General features: G+C 39.8%; 1 protein-coding gene across 1 annotated transcript in view; it reads right to left on the bottom strand.

Moving 5' to 3' along the window:
* COL8A1 (collagen, type VIII, alpha 1) overlaps positions 1 to 15,904 on the bottom strand; it is a 96,907-nt gene extending 81,003 nt beyond the window's left edge. The window contains exon 1 of the mRNA XM_010567372.1: positions 15,888 to 15,904. The gene's annotated coding sequence lies outside the window, so the exon portion shown is untranslated. The remainder of the gene's footprint in view (positions 1 to 15,887) is intronic.
* Positions 15,905 to 22,241: the final 6,337 nt, after the last annotated feature.

Here is a 22,241-nt window from a genome sequence, read left to right as displayed (position 1 = left end):
TAATAATTTGTTTATGTAATCAAATGTTAATACATTAAATAAACATGAAACAGCACAGGAAAATTGTGTTTAAAAATGTTGCTTGGGTTACAAAGACACCATGAAGGGATCACGTTTTTATGAGTAATATTGTCTGCATTCCCACATCATGCTTGTGTGTAGCGTTATAATTCACAGTAAACTGTGAGTTATTTTATCTTTGGACTACTTTGTATATTACAGAGGATCACTATTTCTGTTTGTACAAAGCTAACTTTTCTCTCCTCAATGGCAGTCAGTTTCAAGCTTGTTCAGAGTTTTGAACAAGCAAAAGCTGGAAAAATGAGAGAGAAAATGGAAATATTTCACTGTACAGTGTAAATCTTTGGTTTATCACACAATACCAGACAACAACAAATTGCATCAACTAAAGCCTAAAACCTAAGTAGGTTGTGTTTTTTTTTTATTCTCCCCTCATAAATGAGTAACAGTCGACAGCTCTGGAATGTGCACTCCTCTCCCATGAAAACATTTTTCCGCTCTGCCTTTTCCAAAAATCAAAAGTTCAAAGCTAAACTACTACACATTATAAAAGAACAAATTTACCATGACGCTTAAACAAAGACATGAGTCAGTGTATTTAGCTTTCTTGAGGGAGGAAGGAGTTATGTTTCTTGTTAAGGCAAGGTTTGCAGTAAAGAAATTATTTTTATAGTTTTATATATCTCCTTATAATTATCCACATAGGTGTTTTATTTTACAGTACAGTTAAAGTTGTAACTCATGCCTTTTTTGTCACTGATATATTAATTAAGGTTTACAATATTCCTCCTCAGAAAGCAAAATATTAACACCCTCGTTATACAAATGGGCAAATGCAATCACGGAGATTAAGACACTTAGTTCAGTATTATTTAGGATACCTGTGGCAGTCTGGGAACCTCAGCTGCTGCTCTTTACTCTGAAGAGTGCTACTTTTGTTTTTGGGAATGGCATAAGCAAGATGAGTAGCATGTATTTCAAGGACAGAGACAAAATGAGATTGCTTTGAACTGCTGTGGGTAAACCAACTGTTATCTGGAATAAAAAGAATGTGATTTTGCGTCCTCTTAAATGTGAGGTGTAGAACACAATATATTAAGCTGCTGAATTGCTCTATGTAGTTTTTAAGGCTGTCTAGGAAACTTGGAACACCATTTCTATTTATTTGGAACAAGTGGCTGACTCATTTGTCTGCCTTGAAAAACCTCTACTTCTGTTCCTGACTGAAATAAGATGGATATTCTGAAAGTCATTCCTCTTGTACAACAGGAGAGAAGTGCAGAAAGTCATAGAGCTCCTGCTAATATTGAGCCTGGCCATCCCTCAATGTATGGTTGATTTGGAATATGTTAAAGGATGCAAACTTCTACAAGGTACTGTAGTAGCTTTAATGTGTCCATTCTTTCAAGCAGATTGATACTGCAAAGCCTTGTTCTTTGTGGATACAAATTTGGGGTAGCTAGATCCAAGGTCTTCTCTAGATTTGGACCTTTGACACAATGTTATATTCAGTAGGATGGAACCAAAATCAGAAAAATCCTTGAGCATGGACAAAGCTGACATCTGAAACTATATCTGACAGCTGAGGCACACCATCAGGATTCAGCTTCCCCTTACTAATATGTAAAGATTTATTAGGTCATTCCCTAAGAGCATTCAGCTACTGTAGAGATAATATGCTCAAACTGAGGGACACTAACTTTTTTCCTTCAAATTAAATTTTTTAACAATATAGCTTAGACATGACGTGTCATAATATCTGTAGCTACCCTTCTCTTTCTGTTGTTTCTGGAAGATGACATGTGAAAGGACCTGATGTGGTAGTTACCTATAGTCATAAGTTCTCTTTAGCCTTTTAAAAATCCTGTTGTATTTCATAGGGGAATACAAGGAGGGTGTAATGTAATTAATATAAAGGGGTTTTAAAACTTTAACTTTTCAAATGGAAAGGTTTGGATTTTTCATTTGTCTGTTTTAGAGGCCCTTAACAGATTGTGCCATTGAATTGAATTTCATGTTGGTTATGAATGAGATTGTAGAAAATAAAGGGATATGGTCTGTGGGAAGTACATTTCTAGTAAGGGAGAAAGTTTTGTTGGGTGCAGGCATATCACACTAGCAAAAATGGCTATAAGCACCAGGCAACTAAAGAGGAGAACCTGCATTATGTGTCCTGCTTGGGTAGATGAACCGTGTTTTGATAACCTCTGGAATAAGGACAAAAGTGAACTCTTCTTAATAGACAATAAACTCATTTAATTTTCAGTCATCATGCATTAAACTATAGAAGTTACTAAGAAAGCCACACCAGGATATATATGTCATTGAGTAGTAGGGAGCATTAGGTGGCAGTGCCTTGATAGAAAGAGGGCAGCTGATTAATAATAGGCTAGTGGTAGTTACACTTGCTGGCTATGTGCAAATGAGGGTGAGAAGGGGTTTATTTCCCCCTTTCTCTGGAGCTAAGCATAGTCCTCACCTATGTGTTGCTTTGTTTGGCTACACAGGCAATACAGGCAGTAATACCATTTATGTTCTGAAACAGTCAGAACCACAGTTCAGACAAATTCAGTACCAGCCACTGTGGATAAGTATTCCCCTGGCCTGTGCTTCCACCTCCCATATTATACAAGTGAGCAGGAAAGAGACTCTCACCAGAGGTTAGGAAAACTGAGTGATTTATAACATTGGTGGTAGGTGGGACAGGGGAGGCTGTGGGACCAACAGAGCCAAGTATTTTAAGCATCTGTTATAGGCCTGTGCCAGATGCAGGATACCAGACAAGATGTGCCATTTGTCTGTTCTTGAATGGAATTTCCTATGTCCCTAATACCAAGCAAACTCTGTTTATTTATAATATAATATACTTCTGGTTTTGTAGAGATGATATACAGCACATTTCATCTTTTCACTCTCACAATGACATTTAAACACTTTAAAAGTGATTTATTTAGTTGTGTAAATTCAGCCAGGCTTGGAAGGTGTTTTGCTTTGTCATGGGTGAATCTGTAAAGGCTGGAAAACTTCTCTGTTTAGGTAGGCTGAATTGTGTAGTTTGTAGAAGTACAGTTTTCTCTAATGCTTGTCTGGGTTAAGAATGAGACCCAAGTTCTTGTAAGACCTATGTCAGTGATTTCAAGAGATTCAAGGCAGTGATTTCAAGTGGCCATTTTCATGGGCACAAAGAGAAGAATGATTTGGGAAATGCTGACTGTCCTCTCCTGAAAGTGGAACTTTTTTCCACTTTTAAGTGATTATACTTAGTAAGTGATTCCAATTATTTCTCAAAGAAATACGCAGGAACTTCTAAGCAAAACTTTTTCTCAGAATATGTCAATTCATAAGTACAGCTCTTTGGTGAAAGCACAAGCATTAGTTGTAAAAGGAAACATCTCTCATTTCTTGGAGTGCATTTCTAGACAAAATTAAGACAGAAACATAACCTTCCCAGAGTAACAATATCTCATAATGAGACTGATTACCTAGGAGTTGAGTATGCCACCTTTAAGTCTCTGTATTACCTTGTTAATACCAAAGACACAAGCCCCAAACTACACTTAAGACCAGGTGGAAAAGTTAGTGCTAGGGTATTTAAGCCTAGAAGGAAAATGCAACAGCCTTACAGTAGAAGACCTTGGTTCCAGAGTAAGGCAATTGCACAGAACGGTCAATCTTCTGCAAATCAACCTTTATCAATGTTGGCACACTTTTCTGCTAGCACTGGAATGCCTGTTTGCTCTGCTTCAAAGGCACATCAGGCTGGACTGTCAAACCTGCCAGCCTTTTCCATAGGCCCTTTCTGATACCTCTGCTCCAGCCTCACATCTCGCAGTCCTTTACCAGAAGGCTGTGTCCCGATGACCTTGCTACTCTCCAAACTAAGACCTCTTTTGAACTGTTGCTTGTTTCTGAGTTCAGAGGAGATGACACCCAAGACAGACTTCTTGACCTGGGCCCTCAGTAGACCCCAGCTTTTCCACAGAAATGCCTTGGCTTCTTCCAAGGACAGGACAAGAGAATTAAAAATAAATAAACAAAAATCTGCAAGATGTGGAAAAAGGCAAAAGTTGTAGTTACAAATTTGCCGACAAAAACATGAAGGCCCACAAAAATTACTAATAATAATCCAAGTTCCTCTAGTGATATTCCCTATAACTTTTTAGGTCACAAGGTACATTAAAGCATGTGCAATTAACTGTCTGCATAAACAAGCTGCATGACCTCACCCCTTTCTGCCTCAGTTTTTCTGTTTGTAAAGCTGAGGCTGTAATATTTGACTGGGGTATCGCTCCAAAGTCCAGGTTCTGACTAGAGTTGTTATTACGATAATTACTGCAGCAGATGTCAGAATCAAGTGAAAGCACTGTCATTCAACAATTAAAGCACAAATCACAGCTATCACTTTCCTTGTGTTATTACAGGTATAGACAAAACAGAGCAGAAAACATGTTCATGCTTGCTTTTAGGTGTAATCCCCTGTTAAGAGAGTACGTCTCTGCACACCCCCCCCCCCCAGGGTTTTTCCAGTACACTTAGCTGTTTCTAGCTGTAGCTAGAAAAGATACAGCTGCATTTTTTGGCTTATATAGCTTGAGCTCAACCCTCAGCCACAGCTTAGTCTGAGCTGTTTTACAAAACTATTTTTCTGTAAACATTTTCATTCAATAGTTATCATGTGATATCTATGCTCCCTTAAAACGCCCTAGTGACTGGGTGCCTTATCTTTCTATTACCAGACTGGTCAGATACTGCCTCAGGACATGGTCTGAAAGCTGGTGACAGAAGTGAGATGGAGCTTAATGAAAGCTGGACTCTGAGGTGGAGTCCTGTGATAGACAATCCAACAAGTTGATGCCGAGTGACACAGCAGCACCTCGAGTGGCAGTTGAATAGATATGGTCAGTTTGGAGAGGAATTTCTAAGCTAGCCTTGAGCTCATGGCTTTGGAAACTGTAATTTTCAAATGGGCCACACACAAACAGACCACAAAATACAGGATCCAGGCTGGGTTTTGGGGGTTTTGCATACATTCACACTTTGGGGTACTCAGAATCTGGAGGCAGGTCCTTCCTTGAGGTTCAGGACAATCTCTAATGTAGCTAAATCATGCAGCTTACAGAGGCTGCTATAAGGAGGCTGCTGCTTCCCAGAGGTAAAGTCCAGCCAAGAATAGCATGCGTTTCCTCCTCTGCATCTAGCACAACTGTAGCTAAGTGGTTGCTTATGTTCAGAAATGAATGAAATATTCAATGAAAACAAGAATCTTCACTGACGCGACCACTGCTTCTTAATCATTACACAAAATAGTGTTGTCTTGCCCAAGCGTGCCTGGCTCTCTAAGGATAATGGAGACAGCACAGTGTTTGGATAGCTGCTGCTTTTCTCTGAAGAGTGGGGAAGGTGTGCCTGTGTGAGGGCATGTTCGCAAGAGTTTTAGCCCAGAAAGAAATAGGTACATCTGGAAAGAGCATAATCCAGGTTGCCAGACTCTGGCACTGCTACTAGAAATAATCCTTTCTCAGGAAAGTACCAAAATGTGGCTGTCTGGTTTGCCCACAAGTATCCGGGCATTTTTCTTGGCAGGCATGGGTACTGGCAATTATTTGGCATTTTGGTTCCTGCCCCAACTAGTGTCTATTCTTTCTTTGCTGAAGATGGAAGGATACGCCTGTGGTTAAATCACTGGCCTAGGGATTAGGCAAAGTGGGTTCTGCTCAGATTTTAGTCTGTATCCTTGGCCAGGTCACTTAAGCAAGAATTTTGAAAAGTGCTCAGCACCCACAAACAGGATCAGATTTTTCAAAAGCTCTCCACTTCCACTGAGGCAGCAGCCAGATGATCAAAGGAACTTTTCAGAAAATTTGGCTGTGAGTGTCATTGCGAGAGCTACTGGGTGCTGAGCACTCATGAAAATCTGGTTCTCATTGAGGTGCCCGGATGGGAACCAAGCTCTCCAACTAGCCCCCATCGTGACAGGAAGACACTTGTGAATTTCGCCAGGAGCAATCTCTTGAAATGCTACACCAGCAACTTTCTCTGTGCCTCAATTTCCTCTAAAATGAGAGTGATGTTGCCAGGGTGCTTGTAAGGATACATTCATTAATCTACTGTATGTGAAGTTCTTGGATGCTTCTGCAGCCAGGAGAGGGAGGTGAAGTGTTTTGTAGTATAATATCTTTCCAGACATACCGATCATTTGTGTAACCAAGAGTGTGTTAAAGGGACTGGAGCAGGAGCCCAGGAGTCAGCTTTGCTCTGTGTACAATTTACAAGCCTTCAGGTTCAGGAGCTGCTGCTCTCTGTTTGCCTTAAACACTTGATCATAAATCAGGGCTCTGCCATGCTGGGGGATGTAACTCATAGATCAAAAAGACTCACCCTGAAAAACCTTTGTGTTACACAAACTGGGGTGGGGAGAATACATTGGAAAGAAAGGATAAAGCTGTTCCATTCAGCCTTCTGAACTCCCTGCCTGTTGAGTACAGTAGTTTTATCATTTTCCTTCCTCACATGATTATTTCTTTCCTCATATCCTGCCCAAGCGTTTGGTATTTTGGGGGGAGTTTTGGAGTTTTAGAATTTCAACTTTACACGACTGGTTACTCTCCTTATACTAGATACCCATATACAGTAGTATTTTTTGCAGATGGGCTTTTTTTGGTTTTTTAAGACCAAAGAACCTTAACTTCAAAATGGACTTTTTTTTTTTTCTTTTAACTTACAGTGGCCTCAATTTTGCCTCCAGATGGGGAAATCTGAAAGGTCCTGAACCTCCTGTGGTGCATGCTGGAGCAGCCTTCTCTTTCCGAGCAGCTTCCCCTCACAGGATGCGACATTTTCTTTCCAGCAGAGTGGAGCCCCCCCTCTGCCCCCCTCATTTTTGGCCTTCCAGCACTGTCCGCATCTGCGCGAGCTAATGCTACCCAGATCCTTCTCAAAGGGGCACGGAGGGCTGGCACGCAGAAGTGAAGCCCCCGGGCTGTATATCCAAAACCCAAGAAACCTCAAATGCATTGTGTTTCCATAAATGCTCCTCAGCTGACTGGGCTGTGGGGAGTTTCTGGTCTCCTCAACCCTTGCCTCTCCTTTGGGAATGGGAGGTGCAGGCTTTGAGTCCCTTCTCTGACGGCCTATGTGCAGAAATGGCGTTAACGTTGGAGCCGGGCAGAAGCACAGAGCCACAACGCGAGGCGGGAGATGGTACCCCGACGTGACGGGGCCGGCCTGACTGACGAGGGGCCCCTAACCGCGGCTGCCCCGCGGCCCGCCGAGGGCGAGCTGTCACCGCCCCGCCGGGTGATGGCGCCTTCCTTCAGGGCTGTGGCGGCGACAGCGCGGCCGGGCGGGGGGCGGGCTCGCGCCGTGACCGTTACTGGCGGGTAACGGCCGCCGAGCGGGCGGGGGGGAGCCCCGAGGGTGGCTCGCGGCTGAGGCGGTGCGGCGCGGCCTCTTCAGCGATTCAACTCCGTGTAGGCTCTGTGGGACGCAGGTGCTTAACGGCCGCTTGTGTTACGGTGTTTTAAACCAAAATGGGGGTTCCGTCGGTTCGGGTTTTGTTTTTTTAACAACTAAAGGGTCACTAAATTGAACCCGCTGACACAAACCCCTGCTATCTCGACAGCTTTTGGCCACCAGGTACAACATTTCATGTTTTCCTTTACTCTCAAAAGACTTATAAGCAGCTGAGCAAGCAAAAATGTTTCTCCTCATCATCTTGGATGGCGGGGGGGAAGAAGCTGGGAAGGAATGGTTGCTGCGCCCTGAGCTGAAGTCTGTGGTGCTGAGTGCCCCCAGAAAGCGCCAATTTACTTCTTCAGTTAGCTTCAGCTTTGGTGAGAGTTGAGGGAGCCGCTCTCAGTCTCATGGATGCGGCTGTTATTTTGAAGGATAAGGCTGTATGTTATGAGTGTCCACCAAGCTAAAATTCCAGCTCCCAAAATATGCTTGATGAATGGAGTATTGAAAATACAGTAGATTTCTGTTCATTTATTTTTTAAATACTTGTTTTCATGAGGTAAACAGTAGAAAGTTGAAAGCACATGTAGCAGAGAAGATGTCTCTGAGCAGTCACAAATTTAATTTGTTTTGCTTGTGTTTCATAGTCCTGAGTTCTTGAGAGCGTTCAGCATACGAGTGACAGATGTGATGTTGAAAATAAGGTGTTTCAAAAGAATAATATAAAATATTCATTGCAAGTGAATTCTGAACTCAGTGAAAGGTAGTTTTTGTCCTTGAAATTTGAATCTAAGAGCTCTCTTGCCTTGACTGTGGAACAGAGATACACCATAAGAATCACATGCTAAAACTAACTGGTAGCTTGGATTTTAGGTACTGAGTATTTGCAACTAGCTGCTTAAGAGCAACTTAAAAATGAGATGCAATGAAGGTAACATAACAAAAGACAGCTAAGATGAGTGGATTTCCTTTAAACTACAACTTAAAAGCCATCTGATAATTTTATAGCAGTACAAAAATAAAAAATTTACTGCTGCAAATGAATCTTTAATCAAGTATCAGGCTTGGATATTAAACACATGTAAAAACTAAAGTTTTCTTTATTTCCAGGATAGTATGAGCAATGTTTTTAGCTGAGGCTAGTTACACAAGCTTAGGGAGCAATCCTAAGATGTTTTTCCGTGTTTCCTGATGTAATAAATTATGCCCAGATCTCCAAAAGATAGTAATAGCCTGTAGGAGTTCTAAGCATAAGAACTAAGAAAACACCCTTGCAATGGCAGCTTGGACTGTACTGCATAGACCTCCTAAACTGAGCTATGCTGGTTGGAACTGGAGGAGAGCAGGAATTCCTGCAACACGCACAGAACATCCAACTACTGCACCACTTCCTTCTGTGGAAGACAGAAACTGCTGCTGCGTCTGCACCTATATGCACATACAGCAAAACAGTTCAGAGATCTCGCTGCCCAGACTTGCACGCAACTTGTGTGCACAGTAGGAACTCAGTTCATCATGAACACCTTCATCCTTCACTGGAGCATATTTTTGGAGCTATTCATCTGGAAGGCTGGGATAGGATGGGAAAGAATCCTTCCAGTTGTTGCCTTTTTAATTCATGTAGGGAATTACTATTTAATAAATAGGCAGGGTAGCTCCTGTGAACTGACATTCAGCCTGTGAGTTCTACATTAAAGTACCAAGTCTTGTCCAGTAATCTACAGCAGCATATCAGAAATAGTACCCACAACAAGTATTCCAGTCTCAAAATACATTCAAGTGGAGCCTAGTAATGATTACAGCCATTTTTGAAAGCACAGCTGGATTCTACTAAGCTCTGTCCATCCTCAGCAAAAGTCTTTCCATTCATTGGAGGGCTTGTGCCCTGTTTGACAGCTCTTTTTTTTACCCTCTTTAAGTTAACCAGAACTTGGCTTTGGCCCTTTAAATCCTTTTCCCTATCAACTCAGCAACCACAGAGGCAGTTTATTACTGAAAAGAAATCTAAGAATCAGTTTTGGCCAGCATTGTCTTGGAAAGTTCATTTTATTAACATGGTTTTGGTTTTATTTCAAAAACACTTTGACAAGCACTGACATTTTTGGAACCAGTAAAGCACAAGAGACATACTCCTAAAGGCCCAAGCTTTGCATTTTTCTGCAGCGAACAATGTGATGTGCTACTATGGTAAATTCAATTCAAGCCACTGACTGAAAGGAAATAAGTACTGAGTGTTGTCTTTTTTCCTTCATTTTCTAAAATACGTTTTGTGTGAATGCTAGTGCTTGTGGGATGTACTTGCTTAACTACTCTTCACTTATTTCCTTTTTACCTATAGTACAGGTGACACGTATCAATGCTGGCAACATAAACTTTTCTCACAAGCCTGCTTTTATTGCTCGACTTTGACCTAAAGTAACTACATGTTGACTTTTTGCTGAGATTTGCCAGCAAGGGTCCCAGTTGTGTGTTTTATATTAATGTCCATCAACTGAGAGTTGGACTAATATAATCTAATTAATTTACAACGAAATACTGGGAAATATCTGAACACCTTCTTTTCCTTTTTCTTTCTTTCTTTTTTTTTTTTTAAGGCAAGCTGAAAGAGAAATTCTGTTCTCTGAGCCACATAAAAGACCCTTGTTCTGATACTCTGCATTCACTGGAGCTCCACACATGGTGGGAAGAATGGAAGGGCAGACTAGAGGTAAGTCATGTGCTGGCGTAAGCAGACTTGAATGCTAGATTTCTTCAGTGGTAAGTTGATTGTATTTGGTATAAGTGTCCCTGGGGCTGTGCCATCATCCATTCTGTCCCTTTGAAAATTACATTGAGTAAATGAGAGGCAATGTAAGCATCTCCATTTCAGAGACTGTAGTGTGGTATATATATGTGTTGCTGCTTCACATCATAACACTGGGTTTTGTTAGAAACTTGTTTTGCTCTCTGGAATTTTCAATTGCAAAAATGGACAAATGCTTTGCTTCAAGTTCCCTATGCAAGTCTACAGTGCGCTACTGTCCACTTCTTGCTTTCAGAGAGAAGAATGCAGCAGTATGTTGGTCTGGAAAGAGTGGCTGATTTTTTAGTTAGCAAGAAACATATGCTGCAGATGTTTCAAAAATCTGGCTTTTAAGATACCTTTGATATCTAGTATGTCAAGCTGTTAGTTTTGACTCATTCTCCCTTTAATAGGATAGGTTATGTGTATCCTATATGTTGCTGTGATAGATTCCTGGGAGCTGAAGTGGACTGGCATACCTGACCCAGGAGTTTGTGATTTTTAGTGCTATGAATATTTATTTAAAGTAGAAACTGTTTCTTAAGTTTGCAGTATATTTTTCTCATCTCAACATTATTTCAGAGTGACTGCATAAATTGTATGACCTGTTTCTCCAGTTGCATAACAAGATTATACAGGCCTTTCACTACAAGAATGGAAAAGAACTAGTTAGGTTCTTACTCAGTTTTGTTTTGATTTGTGGGGTTTTTTTTAGGTTGGAGCGTTCTCGTTGGTACCATTTATTTCTTTTTTTGCAAATGTGGAGTTCTCAGAAGCTGACGTTCTGAAGTGTTACAATTTGGGATTGCCAAGAATATTTGCGATAACTGGCCAGATGTCTCTAAACTGAGTGTAATGAACACACACACACACACTTTTCTTGAAGAGGTGGAACAAGCAAGGTGTGCATATGATGCATGACAGAAGGATGCTCTAGCTGCGTAGTATTATGAAAGGCATAGCTGCTAGCATGCTTCTCAAATCTTAAGTGGAAAGTGTCTTACCTCCCAGGAACTCCATATTATTTTTGAGTGCCCTCATGTTGAACTCAGTGTAGTTGTTGATGAGACCCTATAAAGAATGATGTCCACATACGTGCACAGACACCACAGTCATCAGTTTACCGCATGCACACAGCACTGGGAATAGAACTTAAGACCTTCGCCTCCGCAAACACAGCTGCTCATCTGGCTGTGGGCTTTGTAGCCAGCAGAGGGAACTGATAAACGCTCTCATAGGGCTGCTTTATATATTTTTTTCTAACCAAGAGAGGGCACTGATTCTCACTCCCTTTTGAAAACCCCTCAACAGTTTCACCTGCCATTCAAGAAGCAACAGACTTACATTCATCTTGCTTTTGCTATAAAATATGGACTTGCATGAGGAAGTTTTAATCATCAAAAGATGTCCCTAGACTGCATAGTGGTATTAATCCCCTGGAGTGCAATTATGAGACATTAAATTCATTACACATCAAGACAATTACAGAAACACATCCAACATTTCAGGAGTACAGGGAGACCAAGCACAATTGTTTACTGATGTGTACAGAGAATAGGCACAGTTATTGCACAAGACCCACAAAAGGCTTCAGAACCAGGACTCTTCATTATCTTTTTAAACACACATAACTCCACAACTTTTGCTGAAGGAGAATTACGTTAGCACAAAAGAATAGATCTCACTTTCTGGAGGGAAAGCCACAAAAAAGGCAACATCACTTAAACAAAACTCTAGAAGGTGTAAGTGGCAAAAGTAAGAAACTTTTATACAGTTAAATACAGATATTTGTTGTTTTTAATCAGACAGAACAAGCCACATCTAATGTTTTTGTCTTTTCTTGTGCCTCACTACAATAACTCCATTGAACCACTGCTCTTTTAGAAATATGACATTAGTGAAAATTATCTCCTTGTAGAAGGAAAGAACCCAGGGCTTAGAATAATTGGAAGGCCAAAAAAGTAATGGAAAATATAGGGATATATTTAAGCTTCAGGGATAAAACTTAATCTTTTCTCCCCTGAGATATATAGCAAGACAGAGTAAGTGGGCAGAAAATTCTGCCTTGTAAATGTGCCTATGGATGTATGAAAATTGTCCTACCTTCTACGGCAGGTGGTGACATGACCAGTAATGGTTCTTTTTCTAGTCCTTATCACTCCTGCTACTCCTCCAGTTACCTCTCACACATTCACTATTTTATCTACAAGCAATGCATGCTTAGTGGTAATTTTCAATTTAAAAGAATAAGAGACAAGGCCTCCATTGCTAGGGCAATTACTCTAGAAATCAAGTGTTGGAATGTGCTAATTTTTCTTTTTTTTTTAAATGCAGTATTTGCAAGGCCACAGGAGCAATTAGGAGTCTGTACCCTCGTAAATTAGCTCTAGGGTTAAAAACTAAAGGGATAGGGCAAAGCTGGTGGGGTTGGGGGGGGGGGGGGTTGTTCATTTGTTTGTTTTAATGGATGTGAAATTATATCCTATACGTTTATAGAGGTGGCACATGATAGCAAATGTAGAAAAGAAAGGAAGAATATATTCTACATGCCATACAAGATCCAGGTGAATAATTTTGCTTAAGTACCATGTGCTTCTCTTTGAGCTCTTTACTGCTACTGAGTTACCAAGACTGACTTCTTATAGTTAGATGTTGCCCATCATTTTTGGTCCATGGCAGTGGATCTCGGCTTGTTCATCCTGCCAAGAGTGGGTTGGTCTCTAGCCACAGAGGGTAAGAAAGAGGTGGTCTTTTGGTTATTTATTTATTTATTTACCCCCTCCAAGAATGATTTGCAAATCCCGTAAAGGGATTTGTAAAGGGTTTCACAGGAAGTTCAAAAGTGTTAGGAGTAAATTACCTCTCTCAAGGTTTGTCACTGGAATTCTCCCTGCTGTTCAGCCCAAAAGAGTCATGCAAAGACAGATCAGCTGCAAAGGGGTGGAATTCATAAGGCTGAGTACAAAATGAAGAATGGGATTAAAGTGCTGTACTGGAACCCAGGAGAGCTAAATCTGACTCTACCATGAATTTTCACTGGGACTGTAAGCAAAACAGTCCATGTATTTAGTATCAGCATGGCCAGAGGAAAACATATCTCTGCCTCTCAGAGAGGTGGGTGAAAATAAATTCATGAAGATCAGAATGTCTCACAAGCAGTCATAGCTGCAGGCCTATGCATAAATAAGCAGACAGTGATATGTTTATCCTGTGTTTCTAGTGTATCTGTATCTAGTGTAACACTTTTGACAGCAGTGGGAATTACACTAGTGGCTTAAGTGGGCATTAGTGCCCTAAATGAACACCTAAAAAACCTTAGCACAACCACCAGGAGAAATAGCTGAGCATGCCTGCTTAACACTTAACTGGTCTGTGGCTGAAAAATTACTATAGTCTCTTCACCTTTATTCTGTTATTTTAAAATGTTATGGTCATTACTCAAAAAATCTGAATTCGTCGTTCTCCCACTGATTCACTTTTTTTTTAATTGTGGTTGTAGCGCTATTTTAAAATGACAGTATTTTTATCTTAATATTAGTATGCTTTGATCTTATAAAAAGGAGTTTCAGATCAGCACAGAAGTCAATAAATGCATTCCTAGACATCTAAGTTCTCTTGGAGACCTGCTGGGTGCAGTTTCCCTTCATCCCCTGCTGCAAAGTGATGCTAAGCTGAATTACCTACTCAGCCTAAGAGAGAAATTGCTCAGAGGAGATTCTGATCTAAATTAGACGCATTCCTTTGAATAGAGTTTTCTTAATATGTCCTGCAATCCATTTTTCAAATGCCAAAACATTGCATTTCACAGCAGGCTTTAATAAAAGGTATTTTACTGTGTACAAATTTCCTGTGGCAAATGCACTTAAAATTTTTTTTTTCTTGAAAATTGTTCTGTTAGAAATTTTGATTTATCTGATAGAGTAAAATTCTGTGTGAATAGTGAGGCTTTACTGCCAGATTGTAGACCTAAATTCTGTATGCATTACACTTAAAATCACATATCTGTGTTTTACAAGAGGGGTGTTTTTGGAGAGGGAAGGGAGGTTTGCTATAAAAATCTGATGTTAACTAAGGAATAAAATTTTGTAGCTCAGAGAGAGAATGCCAGTTATGATGAAAACCATTGGGCTCTATTCCTGTCTTCTATGGGCAATTTATATGGATTACCTGGATGCAAAAATAGTTCTACTGTAAGCCTGCTATAGAAAGCACTGTACTTTGTTTTTGAATACTTCCATTTGTTTGTTTTGGGGGTTTTTGTTTGGTTTTTGGGTTTTTTTTAAAGATACTTATGTAATCTTCCAGGCAAATAGCTGAAGGCAGTGTTTTCTTTTCCCCATTAGTTACGATAGATAACATATAAAATACAGAAAAAAATCTTAGATACAGTATGCAGGAAAGGGCACTTTGAGCAGAGTTCTGCAGTTGTTATACAGTACTATAGCTTAAAATGTTTCAACTAATGTGAGTACAGCTATATGTGGACATAATTCTTTTTTAGAAAAGACTTTATTTGGGGAAGGAACAAAAAAGAGTCAATTTAGAGAACTGTTTGGCTATCAAGAAGAAAATATCACTCTCTAACTGCAGGATGTATTACATAGAGTAGAAGCAAAAAATTTACAGACAGCATTCACTGCTTGCTTTTGGTAGTTCATGCTTTCCCTCCTCTCTAAGCAGTGGAGAGAGGCATTCTAGGATTAGGATTTCTATGATGGAATTTCTTCAAACAGGTGACTTTGTGTTGGAAGTGCACTGACTTGCACAACATGAGAAACTGGTACTAGTCACTAACAGATTCATCTCTGTGAGGATGGATAGATGAATAGAAGGGAGTGCAGATATAGTTTTCAAACCACTTTTTCATGTTTCAACTGTTCAGTAGCTGTCTCCGAAGCACTTAACTATTCCTTCCTCTAGTATTAGAAATGCCTATGTAGGCAAACTGTAGATAAAATATAATACAAAGCTGATCTAGAAATTTCATAGACACACAAGGTCTGTTGTTCCAAGAAACAGAACTTTGCTTGTGAAATGTGTATTTTAAGCATATTTGGTACCAGATAGTGAATTCCATCAGCATTATTACTGTGCTTCTGTGAGGGCTTAAGTTCCATCACACTTTTTTTAAAGGCAGTGAATCCTGTGAAGATGTACTTCAGTCCCAAGATCGGCTCAATCTGGCTAGTCAATAATAATAACAGTAATAAAAAACAATTCCTTCCTTAAATTACCACTAAGCTGTTTGGTTTTTTTTTTTCCTCAACCAGAATTTAAGGAAGCTTTAGAGTGTAGTTTTTTTGATAACTTTGGACTGAGAGGGAGACTACTAAGAGGGATAATAAATTGTTAGAATTGGTCTGGGTATACACTAATCTCTTCAAAATAAATCAGAAAGGGAGAGAAGAACTTTTCCCAGCCACACACTGTTTCCCAGCAAGATCTGTTGTTATTTCATTGCTAGAACAACAGACTGTTACTAACTTAAATGTCAGATGACACTACATCCGAAAAAAAAAAAGGGGGGGGGGGAAGCCAGCACCACCCAGCAAGGCAGTGCTAGAGTTCACATTAAGACTTCCTCACAATAGCTGGTTAGAACAGAAACCTGAAGTAGCAGTAAGCTTACCTTGAGTATACAAGATCCAAGGAGAGAAGATCACTGGCTCAGAACAGTGGAGGACTGAGAAAGTGCTCTGATCTGCTGCTGGTAGCATGCACTTGGCTTTTATGTGCAGGTGGGAGGAGCTGCTCCCTACGGTAGGTGGGCAGAGAGGATAGCAGGCAGACAGCCTTCAGAAGGCATTGTAGGGTAGGTTTTTGCTCTTTGGGGACAGAGAGAGGCAGAAAAAGCAAACTGGGTGGCATTTACAGGAGGAATAGTGTTGGATATATTTGTTGTTGTTTTTTCTTTAAATATTTAATTAAGTAAAGATTTTCTACTCTGTTTCTCTGAATCTTTGAATTATTCCAGTTACAGTTATAATGCTACTAGGTCTCACTTTGTCTTTTGGAAGGATTTTTACAGCAGTGAGGTAATAATGCAAAGTAGTTATCGGAAAGGCTGGTGTTTCTCTTTCTAAGAAGTGATAGCTATGAAGCAGCAGCCCCTTGATCCTTGAAGTTGTCTGTTTACTCAGGGATTGAACTTCCTTTATATTCCAAATATCTACTAGATCTCAGCTCCGGAATCCTCCTAAGTTTCTGTTGTGCTGAACTACCCAGCTTTTCCTTGACGCAGCTGTAACATGTTCCATCTACACACAAACTGAGCAGTTTTATTGTTCCCTGTGCCTGAGTTCTAAACAATTTTCCCAACTGGTATTCTCAAAAGGCAAATGTAGCCAAAAAGACAAACCAGTAGGAATACGCATTCCTGGTGGTTTCTGTGTAAAATTATTCATTGTTCATTTTAACTCATTCATTGCTTTCAGGGCACAGAAGAGCGGATGGCACAGTGTCCAGACACTGGCTCCTGCAGGTGAAACAGGCAGTTGTACCCATCTGGAATACACTAATTCCGTATTTGCACATGTCCCTGCATGAGGCATCTGGGCCTGTATTATTTACCATAATACATGAGTAAAACCTGTGTCATATTGGAACATTAGTGAGTGGAGAAAGCCAGAAAGATAGAACAGAAAGGGGAGGACAGTGGTGTGAAATCAAGGGAGAGGCTAGAGGAGGTGCATCCTGATTTAAAATCCAGGGAGGACTTGGCAGAAAAATGAATAAGAACCTGAGTTCACAGAGTTGAGATAAGCAAGTTTGTAGTGAAGGTGATGCTGATGAGATATGATATATACTGCTTCTTGCACTAAAGGGCCAAACTGGTCAGTGGATAAGGAGGTATGAGATGCTTATAGAACCTGGGAACTTCCGTCAATATCCTGAATTTGCTCTCAGTGTTAGACTTTTGTGTCTGTATTTTGAGATCTGAATATATATATGCTATGATCAGTGTAAATAGGTCTCAAGTCCTAAGATGATTATGTTGGGAGTGCTTATTAAGTCTTATGATGGACTCAGAGTAACATTCACTTCCTTATCTTTCTTCTCCTTTCCTCTTGACTATAATGATCATTTTGGGAAAAAAAAAAAGTAGTACTGAGTGAGTTGATCAGAACATACTTAGTTGCATGCAACTTTATTTGTTTCTGTCTTTTTAGAAAAAGGCTTACAAATCAAGCACCCATCAACTTGGATGTCAGTGTTATATGGCAGAAGTAGCTGCATAACCCTGGTGCCTCTGTGAGATTTAGAACTGTCAAGCTGAAAAGGACTGGTTAAATTGCTAATATATCTTGCTAAGGTATCAGGTTGCTGTTGGATAGGGCAATTTTTACATTATTGCAACTAATTGCGAAAAAAAGTCATGTTATTTCATTATTTTGTCAGTTCTGTAGCACTCAATATATTTTTACAGTTCTCATTAAGAAATAAGTTTCTGCTCTGAAGAGATTGCAGTGTGCTTTTAGGAAGGCTACATGAAGTAATGGTAACATGGGAATAGGGAAAGCAAAGGTACAAGTTGCTGCAATAAGTTTATGTAATTAGTTCACTTACGGCACCTTCTAATGGTTCAATTGATTAAATGATGTACATAAACTGGAATTCTACTCAGAATTAACATCTAAACAAGATGGTTTTGTACTTGGAGAAATCTAGGTCAAGATTTTCAGAAATTAGAGGGTAAATAGGTACCCATATCCTTATCTGATGGTTAAACTGTTCTTACTGTCTCAAAATTGCTGAGCTTTCTGTAGGTCCCTTTTTAAAATCAGTGGAGACTTCTATAAACTCAGTACCTTCTAAAGATCAGGCTCTTTTTTCCTTGGGAACAAAAGTTTAAATGTAGAGGACTAGCTAGCTTTTTTTTTTTTTAAGCTCTTAACCCTAAACTTCAGGTGCTAAGCGCCACTTCACTCCTCAGAAGTGAGTCAGCACTCAAGCCAGCTCAGTGAAACTCCTCCATACTCTGTTGGTTGTGTGCACTGATCTTGTGTGCTACTGTACTGCAGACTCAAAGGTAGCCTTACCTTTTTACACTTCTAGAAGAGAAGAATTAAAGATGTTTTTCTTTAGTTCTTTCCTTCTCGAAATCTTAAAGTACTTTATAAGTGTTAAACAAACCTACCAACACAAAAATAGATAAAAAGTATTAGACCTATATTAAAGCACCACCATGATGCAATATATGGAAGATTAACTGATGAGACTACAACATTAGGCACAGACCTGTGATTTTCTAGTTACTACATTGCTTACCTTCCCTAATGTGATTTTTAGTAGGTGAAAAATTTACAGAAATGTCCATGGGAAATTTGATTTAGGTCATCACAATATTGACTGGATTTCAGGGCACACTGCCAGGCTGGACAGTAAATTCAATGTGGACACATGGCAGAAAAGGGTTGTTGTGTTCCTATGACTAGGAGTGATGTCCAACCTTTCAGTCTCCTTCTGCCTTTTACAAATAAAGTTATTCTTTCAAGAGACACTTAAGTGCTCTAGCCCTCTTGCTCTGTTCTTGCCCCAAAATGTCCAGATTGGTTTGCAGTGAGCTCCAAGAACTGTTTGAGGCAGCCTGTGCTTTCCAAAATCTGTCAGGTATTTGCTTTACTTGATGGTAGGGCTACACCTGTAGTGCAGAATAGAACTGTTAGTAAAGGAATCAACTTCATGAAAGTACCTTAGACTTGGATAAATCATTTTAGCACACTTTTGGGAACCATGCACATTTGCTATTCAGTGAGTCTTCTATTAAATTAAATTTGTTCCAGCATACAAAGTTTATAGCGAAGAACAATTATTAACAGAGGTGGCATCATCCTTAAAACACAGGTTAAAACTATAGCCATGCAAATGACAGACATTTCACTCTAGGTCTTTTAAAAGGAGATATGCCAAGATTCCTGCATTTGTTCCATAAAGGAATTAAGTGATTACTCTCAGTTCACTCTGAATGTAACTGAGCTAAAATAATGTGGCTGAATGTATTGGGGGTGGATGCAGAACGAATCACCCTGAATAGATTGGGAGGTTGAACCTTTGCAAATAAATCACAATTTATGTAGCATCACAGCAACAGCTCAGGTAGGTGGCTACTTGCTCTTTGGTGGTATTATCAAAGGAGGACGGTCCCCAAACAGTTAGATAGCATGGTGATGGCAGAAGATTAGCTATCAAGATTGAGATGTCAACATTTTTTTAAACACAAACCAGTCAGAATTAGAGGGAGACCTCCTAATGTAAAGTGGGATAATACAGGTAATAGTACCTTATACCTTATACCTTATAAGTATAATAGTACCTTTTACCTTATAAGGTAAAAGTTAACTCTTCCAAATTTCAGCTATAATTTTAAAAATGCCATAATTGAAGAAAGAGGAAGATATTTCAGAGTTTTGTTGTGACATTTGTTGATAAAAAAATATCCTGAACAGCCTGCAGGTAAATTTCTGTTAAGCTACACAACCCTCATGCAAATATGTTCTTCTTTTCATCTTATCTTACCGTAGGACCAAAGACAAGAACAATTTCTCCATTTGACCAGTAGTATATTTTATTAACCCATGGTTTCAGGCAACATTCTGTCTTCTGTCATGTTTCCCATCATTGGAAATTTTATCCAAAGTCTTTCCAGCAAATTTGCCTTTTAAAGAATTAAATGTGACAGTGTTGCAGTTTTTATAGAGCATTGTTGGGTTTTTTTTACAGTAAAGACTCAGAAACCTAGAGAGGAGAGTAAGGGGAGAGAGTGAACAGTTTTCAAAGTACCAGCTCAATTAAATTTGTTTTCTCTGCATGATACTGAGAATCTGTCTGATTTGCGTCCATAGATTAGGTCCAGTCAGACAGTCCAGCTGCAAACCCACTGTATACCAATCCAATGCAGGATACAAAATCAGGATACATTTTGAAAGTGCAGATCTTGCATTCCAGATAAGTATACACCAAGGCTTGAATGTGCTTGTGGAGGGAGCACATTTAAAAGATACATGCCTACCTCAAGCAATGTTTCCTCCTGTATGGCAAGGTTCATTCTTTAGCACATAACCTGATAGAGGCAGAATTGAAAAAAAAAAAAACTGAAAAGAATTGATACAGAACATACTGTAGCCATAACTAATGCCATTTTGTGTGTGTCTTGGCTGCGCTGATTCTGTTTAGTGTTGTGTCCACCAATGAAAGGGGAATGCAGTCCAAAGCTGCTAGTATTAGATCAATCAGTCCAGCCTACGATTGCATCATTTATCTCCTATATTTACTGAATTACTGTATCTGTGTGTCGGCTCTGGAACTTCCACTGGGATTCACTAGCTGATGTTGATGCTTACCATATCAAACCAGAAAAAAGATACATACTTTAACAGAGTGACTCTTGGCAGTGCTAACTTAAAGACTGGCTGTTTCTCTAGAAGGTATATGATGTAGCGTAAGCCAAATTGAACATACAAAGGCTGGGAACTCACTGGCTGGGGAAACAGTTCTGCTAAAAACAATGGGAGAGTCTTGCTAGACAGCAAACTGAACGTGAGCTGGTAGTAGGCTATGGCAGCAAAGAAGGACAACAGTATCTTGGACTGTAATAAGAGCAGCACAGCCAGTAGCTTGGGGAAAATGATTATCCCCCTCTACTCGGCACTTACTAGGCCATATTTAGAAGACTATGTCCAATGTTGAGCTTCCCAGTGCAAGAAAGGTATCAATGAACTGGAGCGAGTTCAGTGGAGGGCCACCGGGATCACCTTCAGGGCTGCAGCATTTGCACTTTGAGGGGAGGCTGCAGGAACCAGGCTTGTTCAGCCTGGACAACAGTTGGTTTGGGGGGGATCTAACAAACAGCAGCCTCCTGTACCTATGAGGAGGTGGAGCCAGACTCTTCACAGTGGTGGTAGGACAACAGACCTAAGTTTAAAGAAGGGAGGTTGTGTCTGGATAGAAGGAAAAAGTTTTTCCCTGCAAGAGTAATCAGGCAGTGGAGCTGGTTGTCTGGTGAGGCTGTGCAGGCTCCATCCTTGGACGCTTTCAGGAACCAGGTGGATAAAGCCCTGAGCAGCCTGTTCTGACCTCATGGCTGATCCTCATTCATGCAGGGAATTGTTTTGATTAGAGATCTTATGAGGTCCCTAATTATCCTGTGGTCCTATGTTATTGTACAAAAATATTGAGTAAGTTTTCTCTCAGGTGATAAGAGTTCAGATGAGCTGGGTTTCAGTTTATCTGCATTTAGGAGATTGGGGCATTGGCCCAGGGGATGAGCAATGTTGGTACACTGTCCCTGTATTCAAATCTAGTGTTTGTGCGTTTCTGAAAAATAACCAAGATAACACATGGAAGTCTTAACTTTTAATGTATGATTGAGGATTAACTAAGACTTGTCTTCAGTTCCACCAGAACGTGCTTGGTGGCAGTATTATGTATTCTCTGTGTGTGTTTTGAGTATTTTTCTTCTAAGTAAGTTTCCTGAAAGTTTATTTAATGAAGCCAAGTGGCACACATATCAGCTGTAATATATTTTCTTTTAAATCTCTCTGCCAAAAGATTATATTGTGTGAGTTTTTTTTATTTTAGAAAGATATTTTGTGCTCTGTTTCAAATGAAATTTAGCATCTTTGGGAAAATATATTTCTGAACAAAGGAAATATTCGGCCCAGTGACACTAAAGTTGAAAAGGGAGTGAAACAGAATTTGAATTAAAATGTTCATGTTTTCTAATCCATCTCTACCACACAGGTCTTGTGCCTTATTTCACAGATATTGCTCACTTTGCAACTACACAATTAATCAGTTTTGAAATAATACACATTTTTTGCCACCTTACTTACATAATTAATAAATTCTTCCCCCTTCTGCACAAAGAAGTCATATAGAGACAGAAAATTAGATTGTTTCTCTTCATTAATGTTCAAACTGCCTAGTATTATGAGAAAGTAACTTGTAATTCATGAGAAAACCATAAGAATTTGATCCCAAACAT

This window comes from Haliaeetus leucocephalus, unplaced genomic scaffold, assembly GCF_000737465.1.
Source record: "Haliaeetus leucocephalus isolate CR32 unplaced genomic scaffold, Haliaeetus_leucocephalus-4.0 Scaffold228, whole genome shotgun sequence".
NCBI lineage: Eukaryota > Metazoa > Chordata > Aves > Accipitriformes > Accipitridae > Haliaeetus > Haliaeetus leucocephalus.
This window is presented reverse-complemented; position numbering and strand designations above follow the sequence as displayed.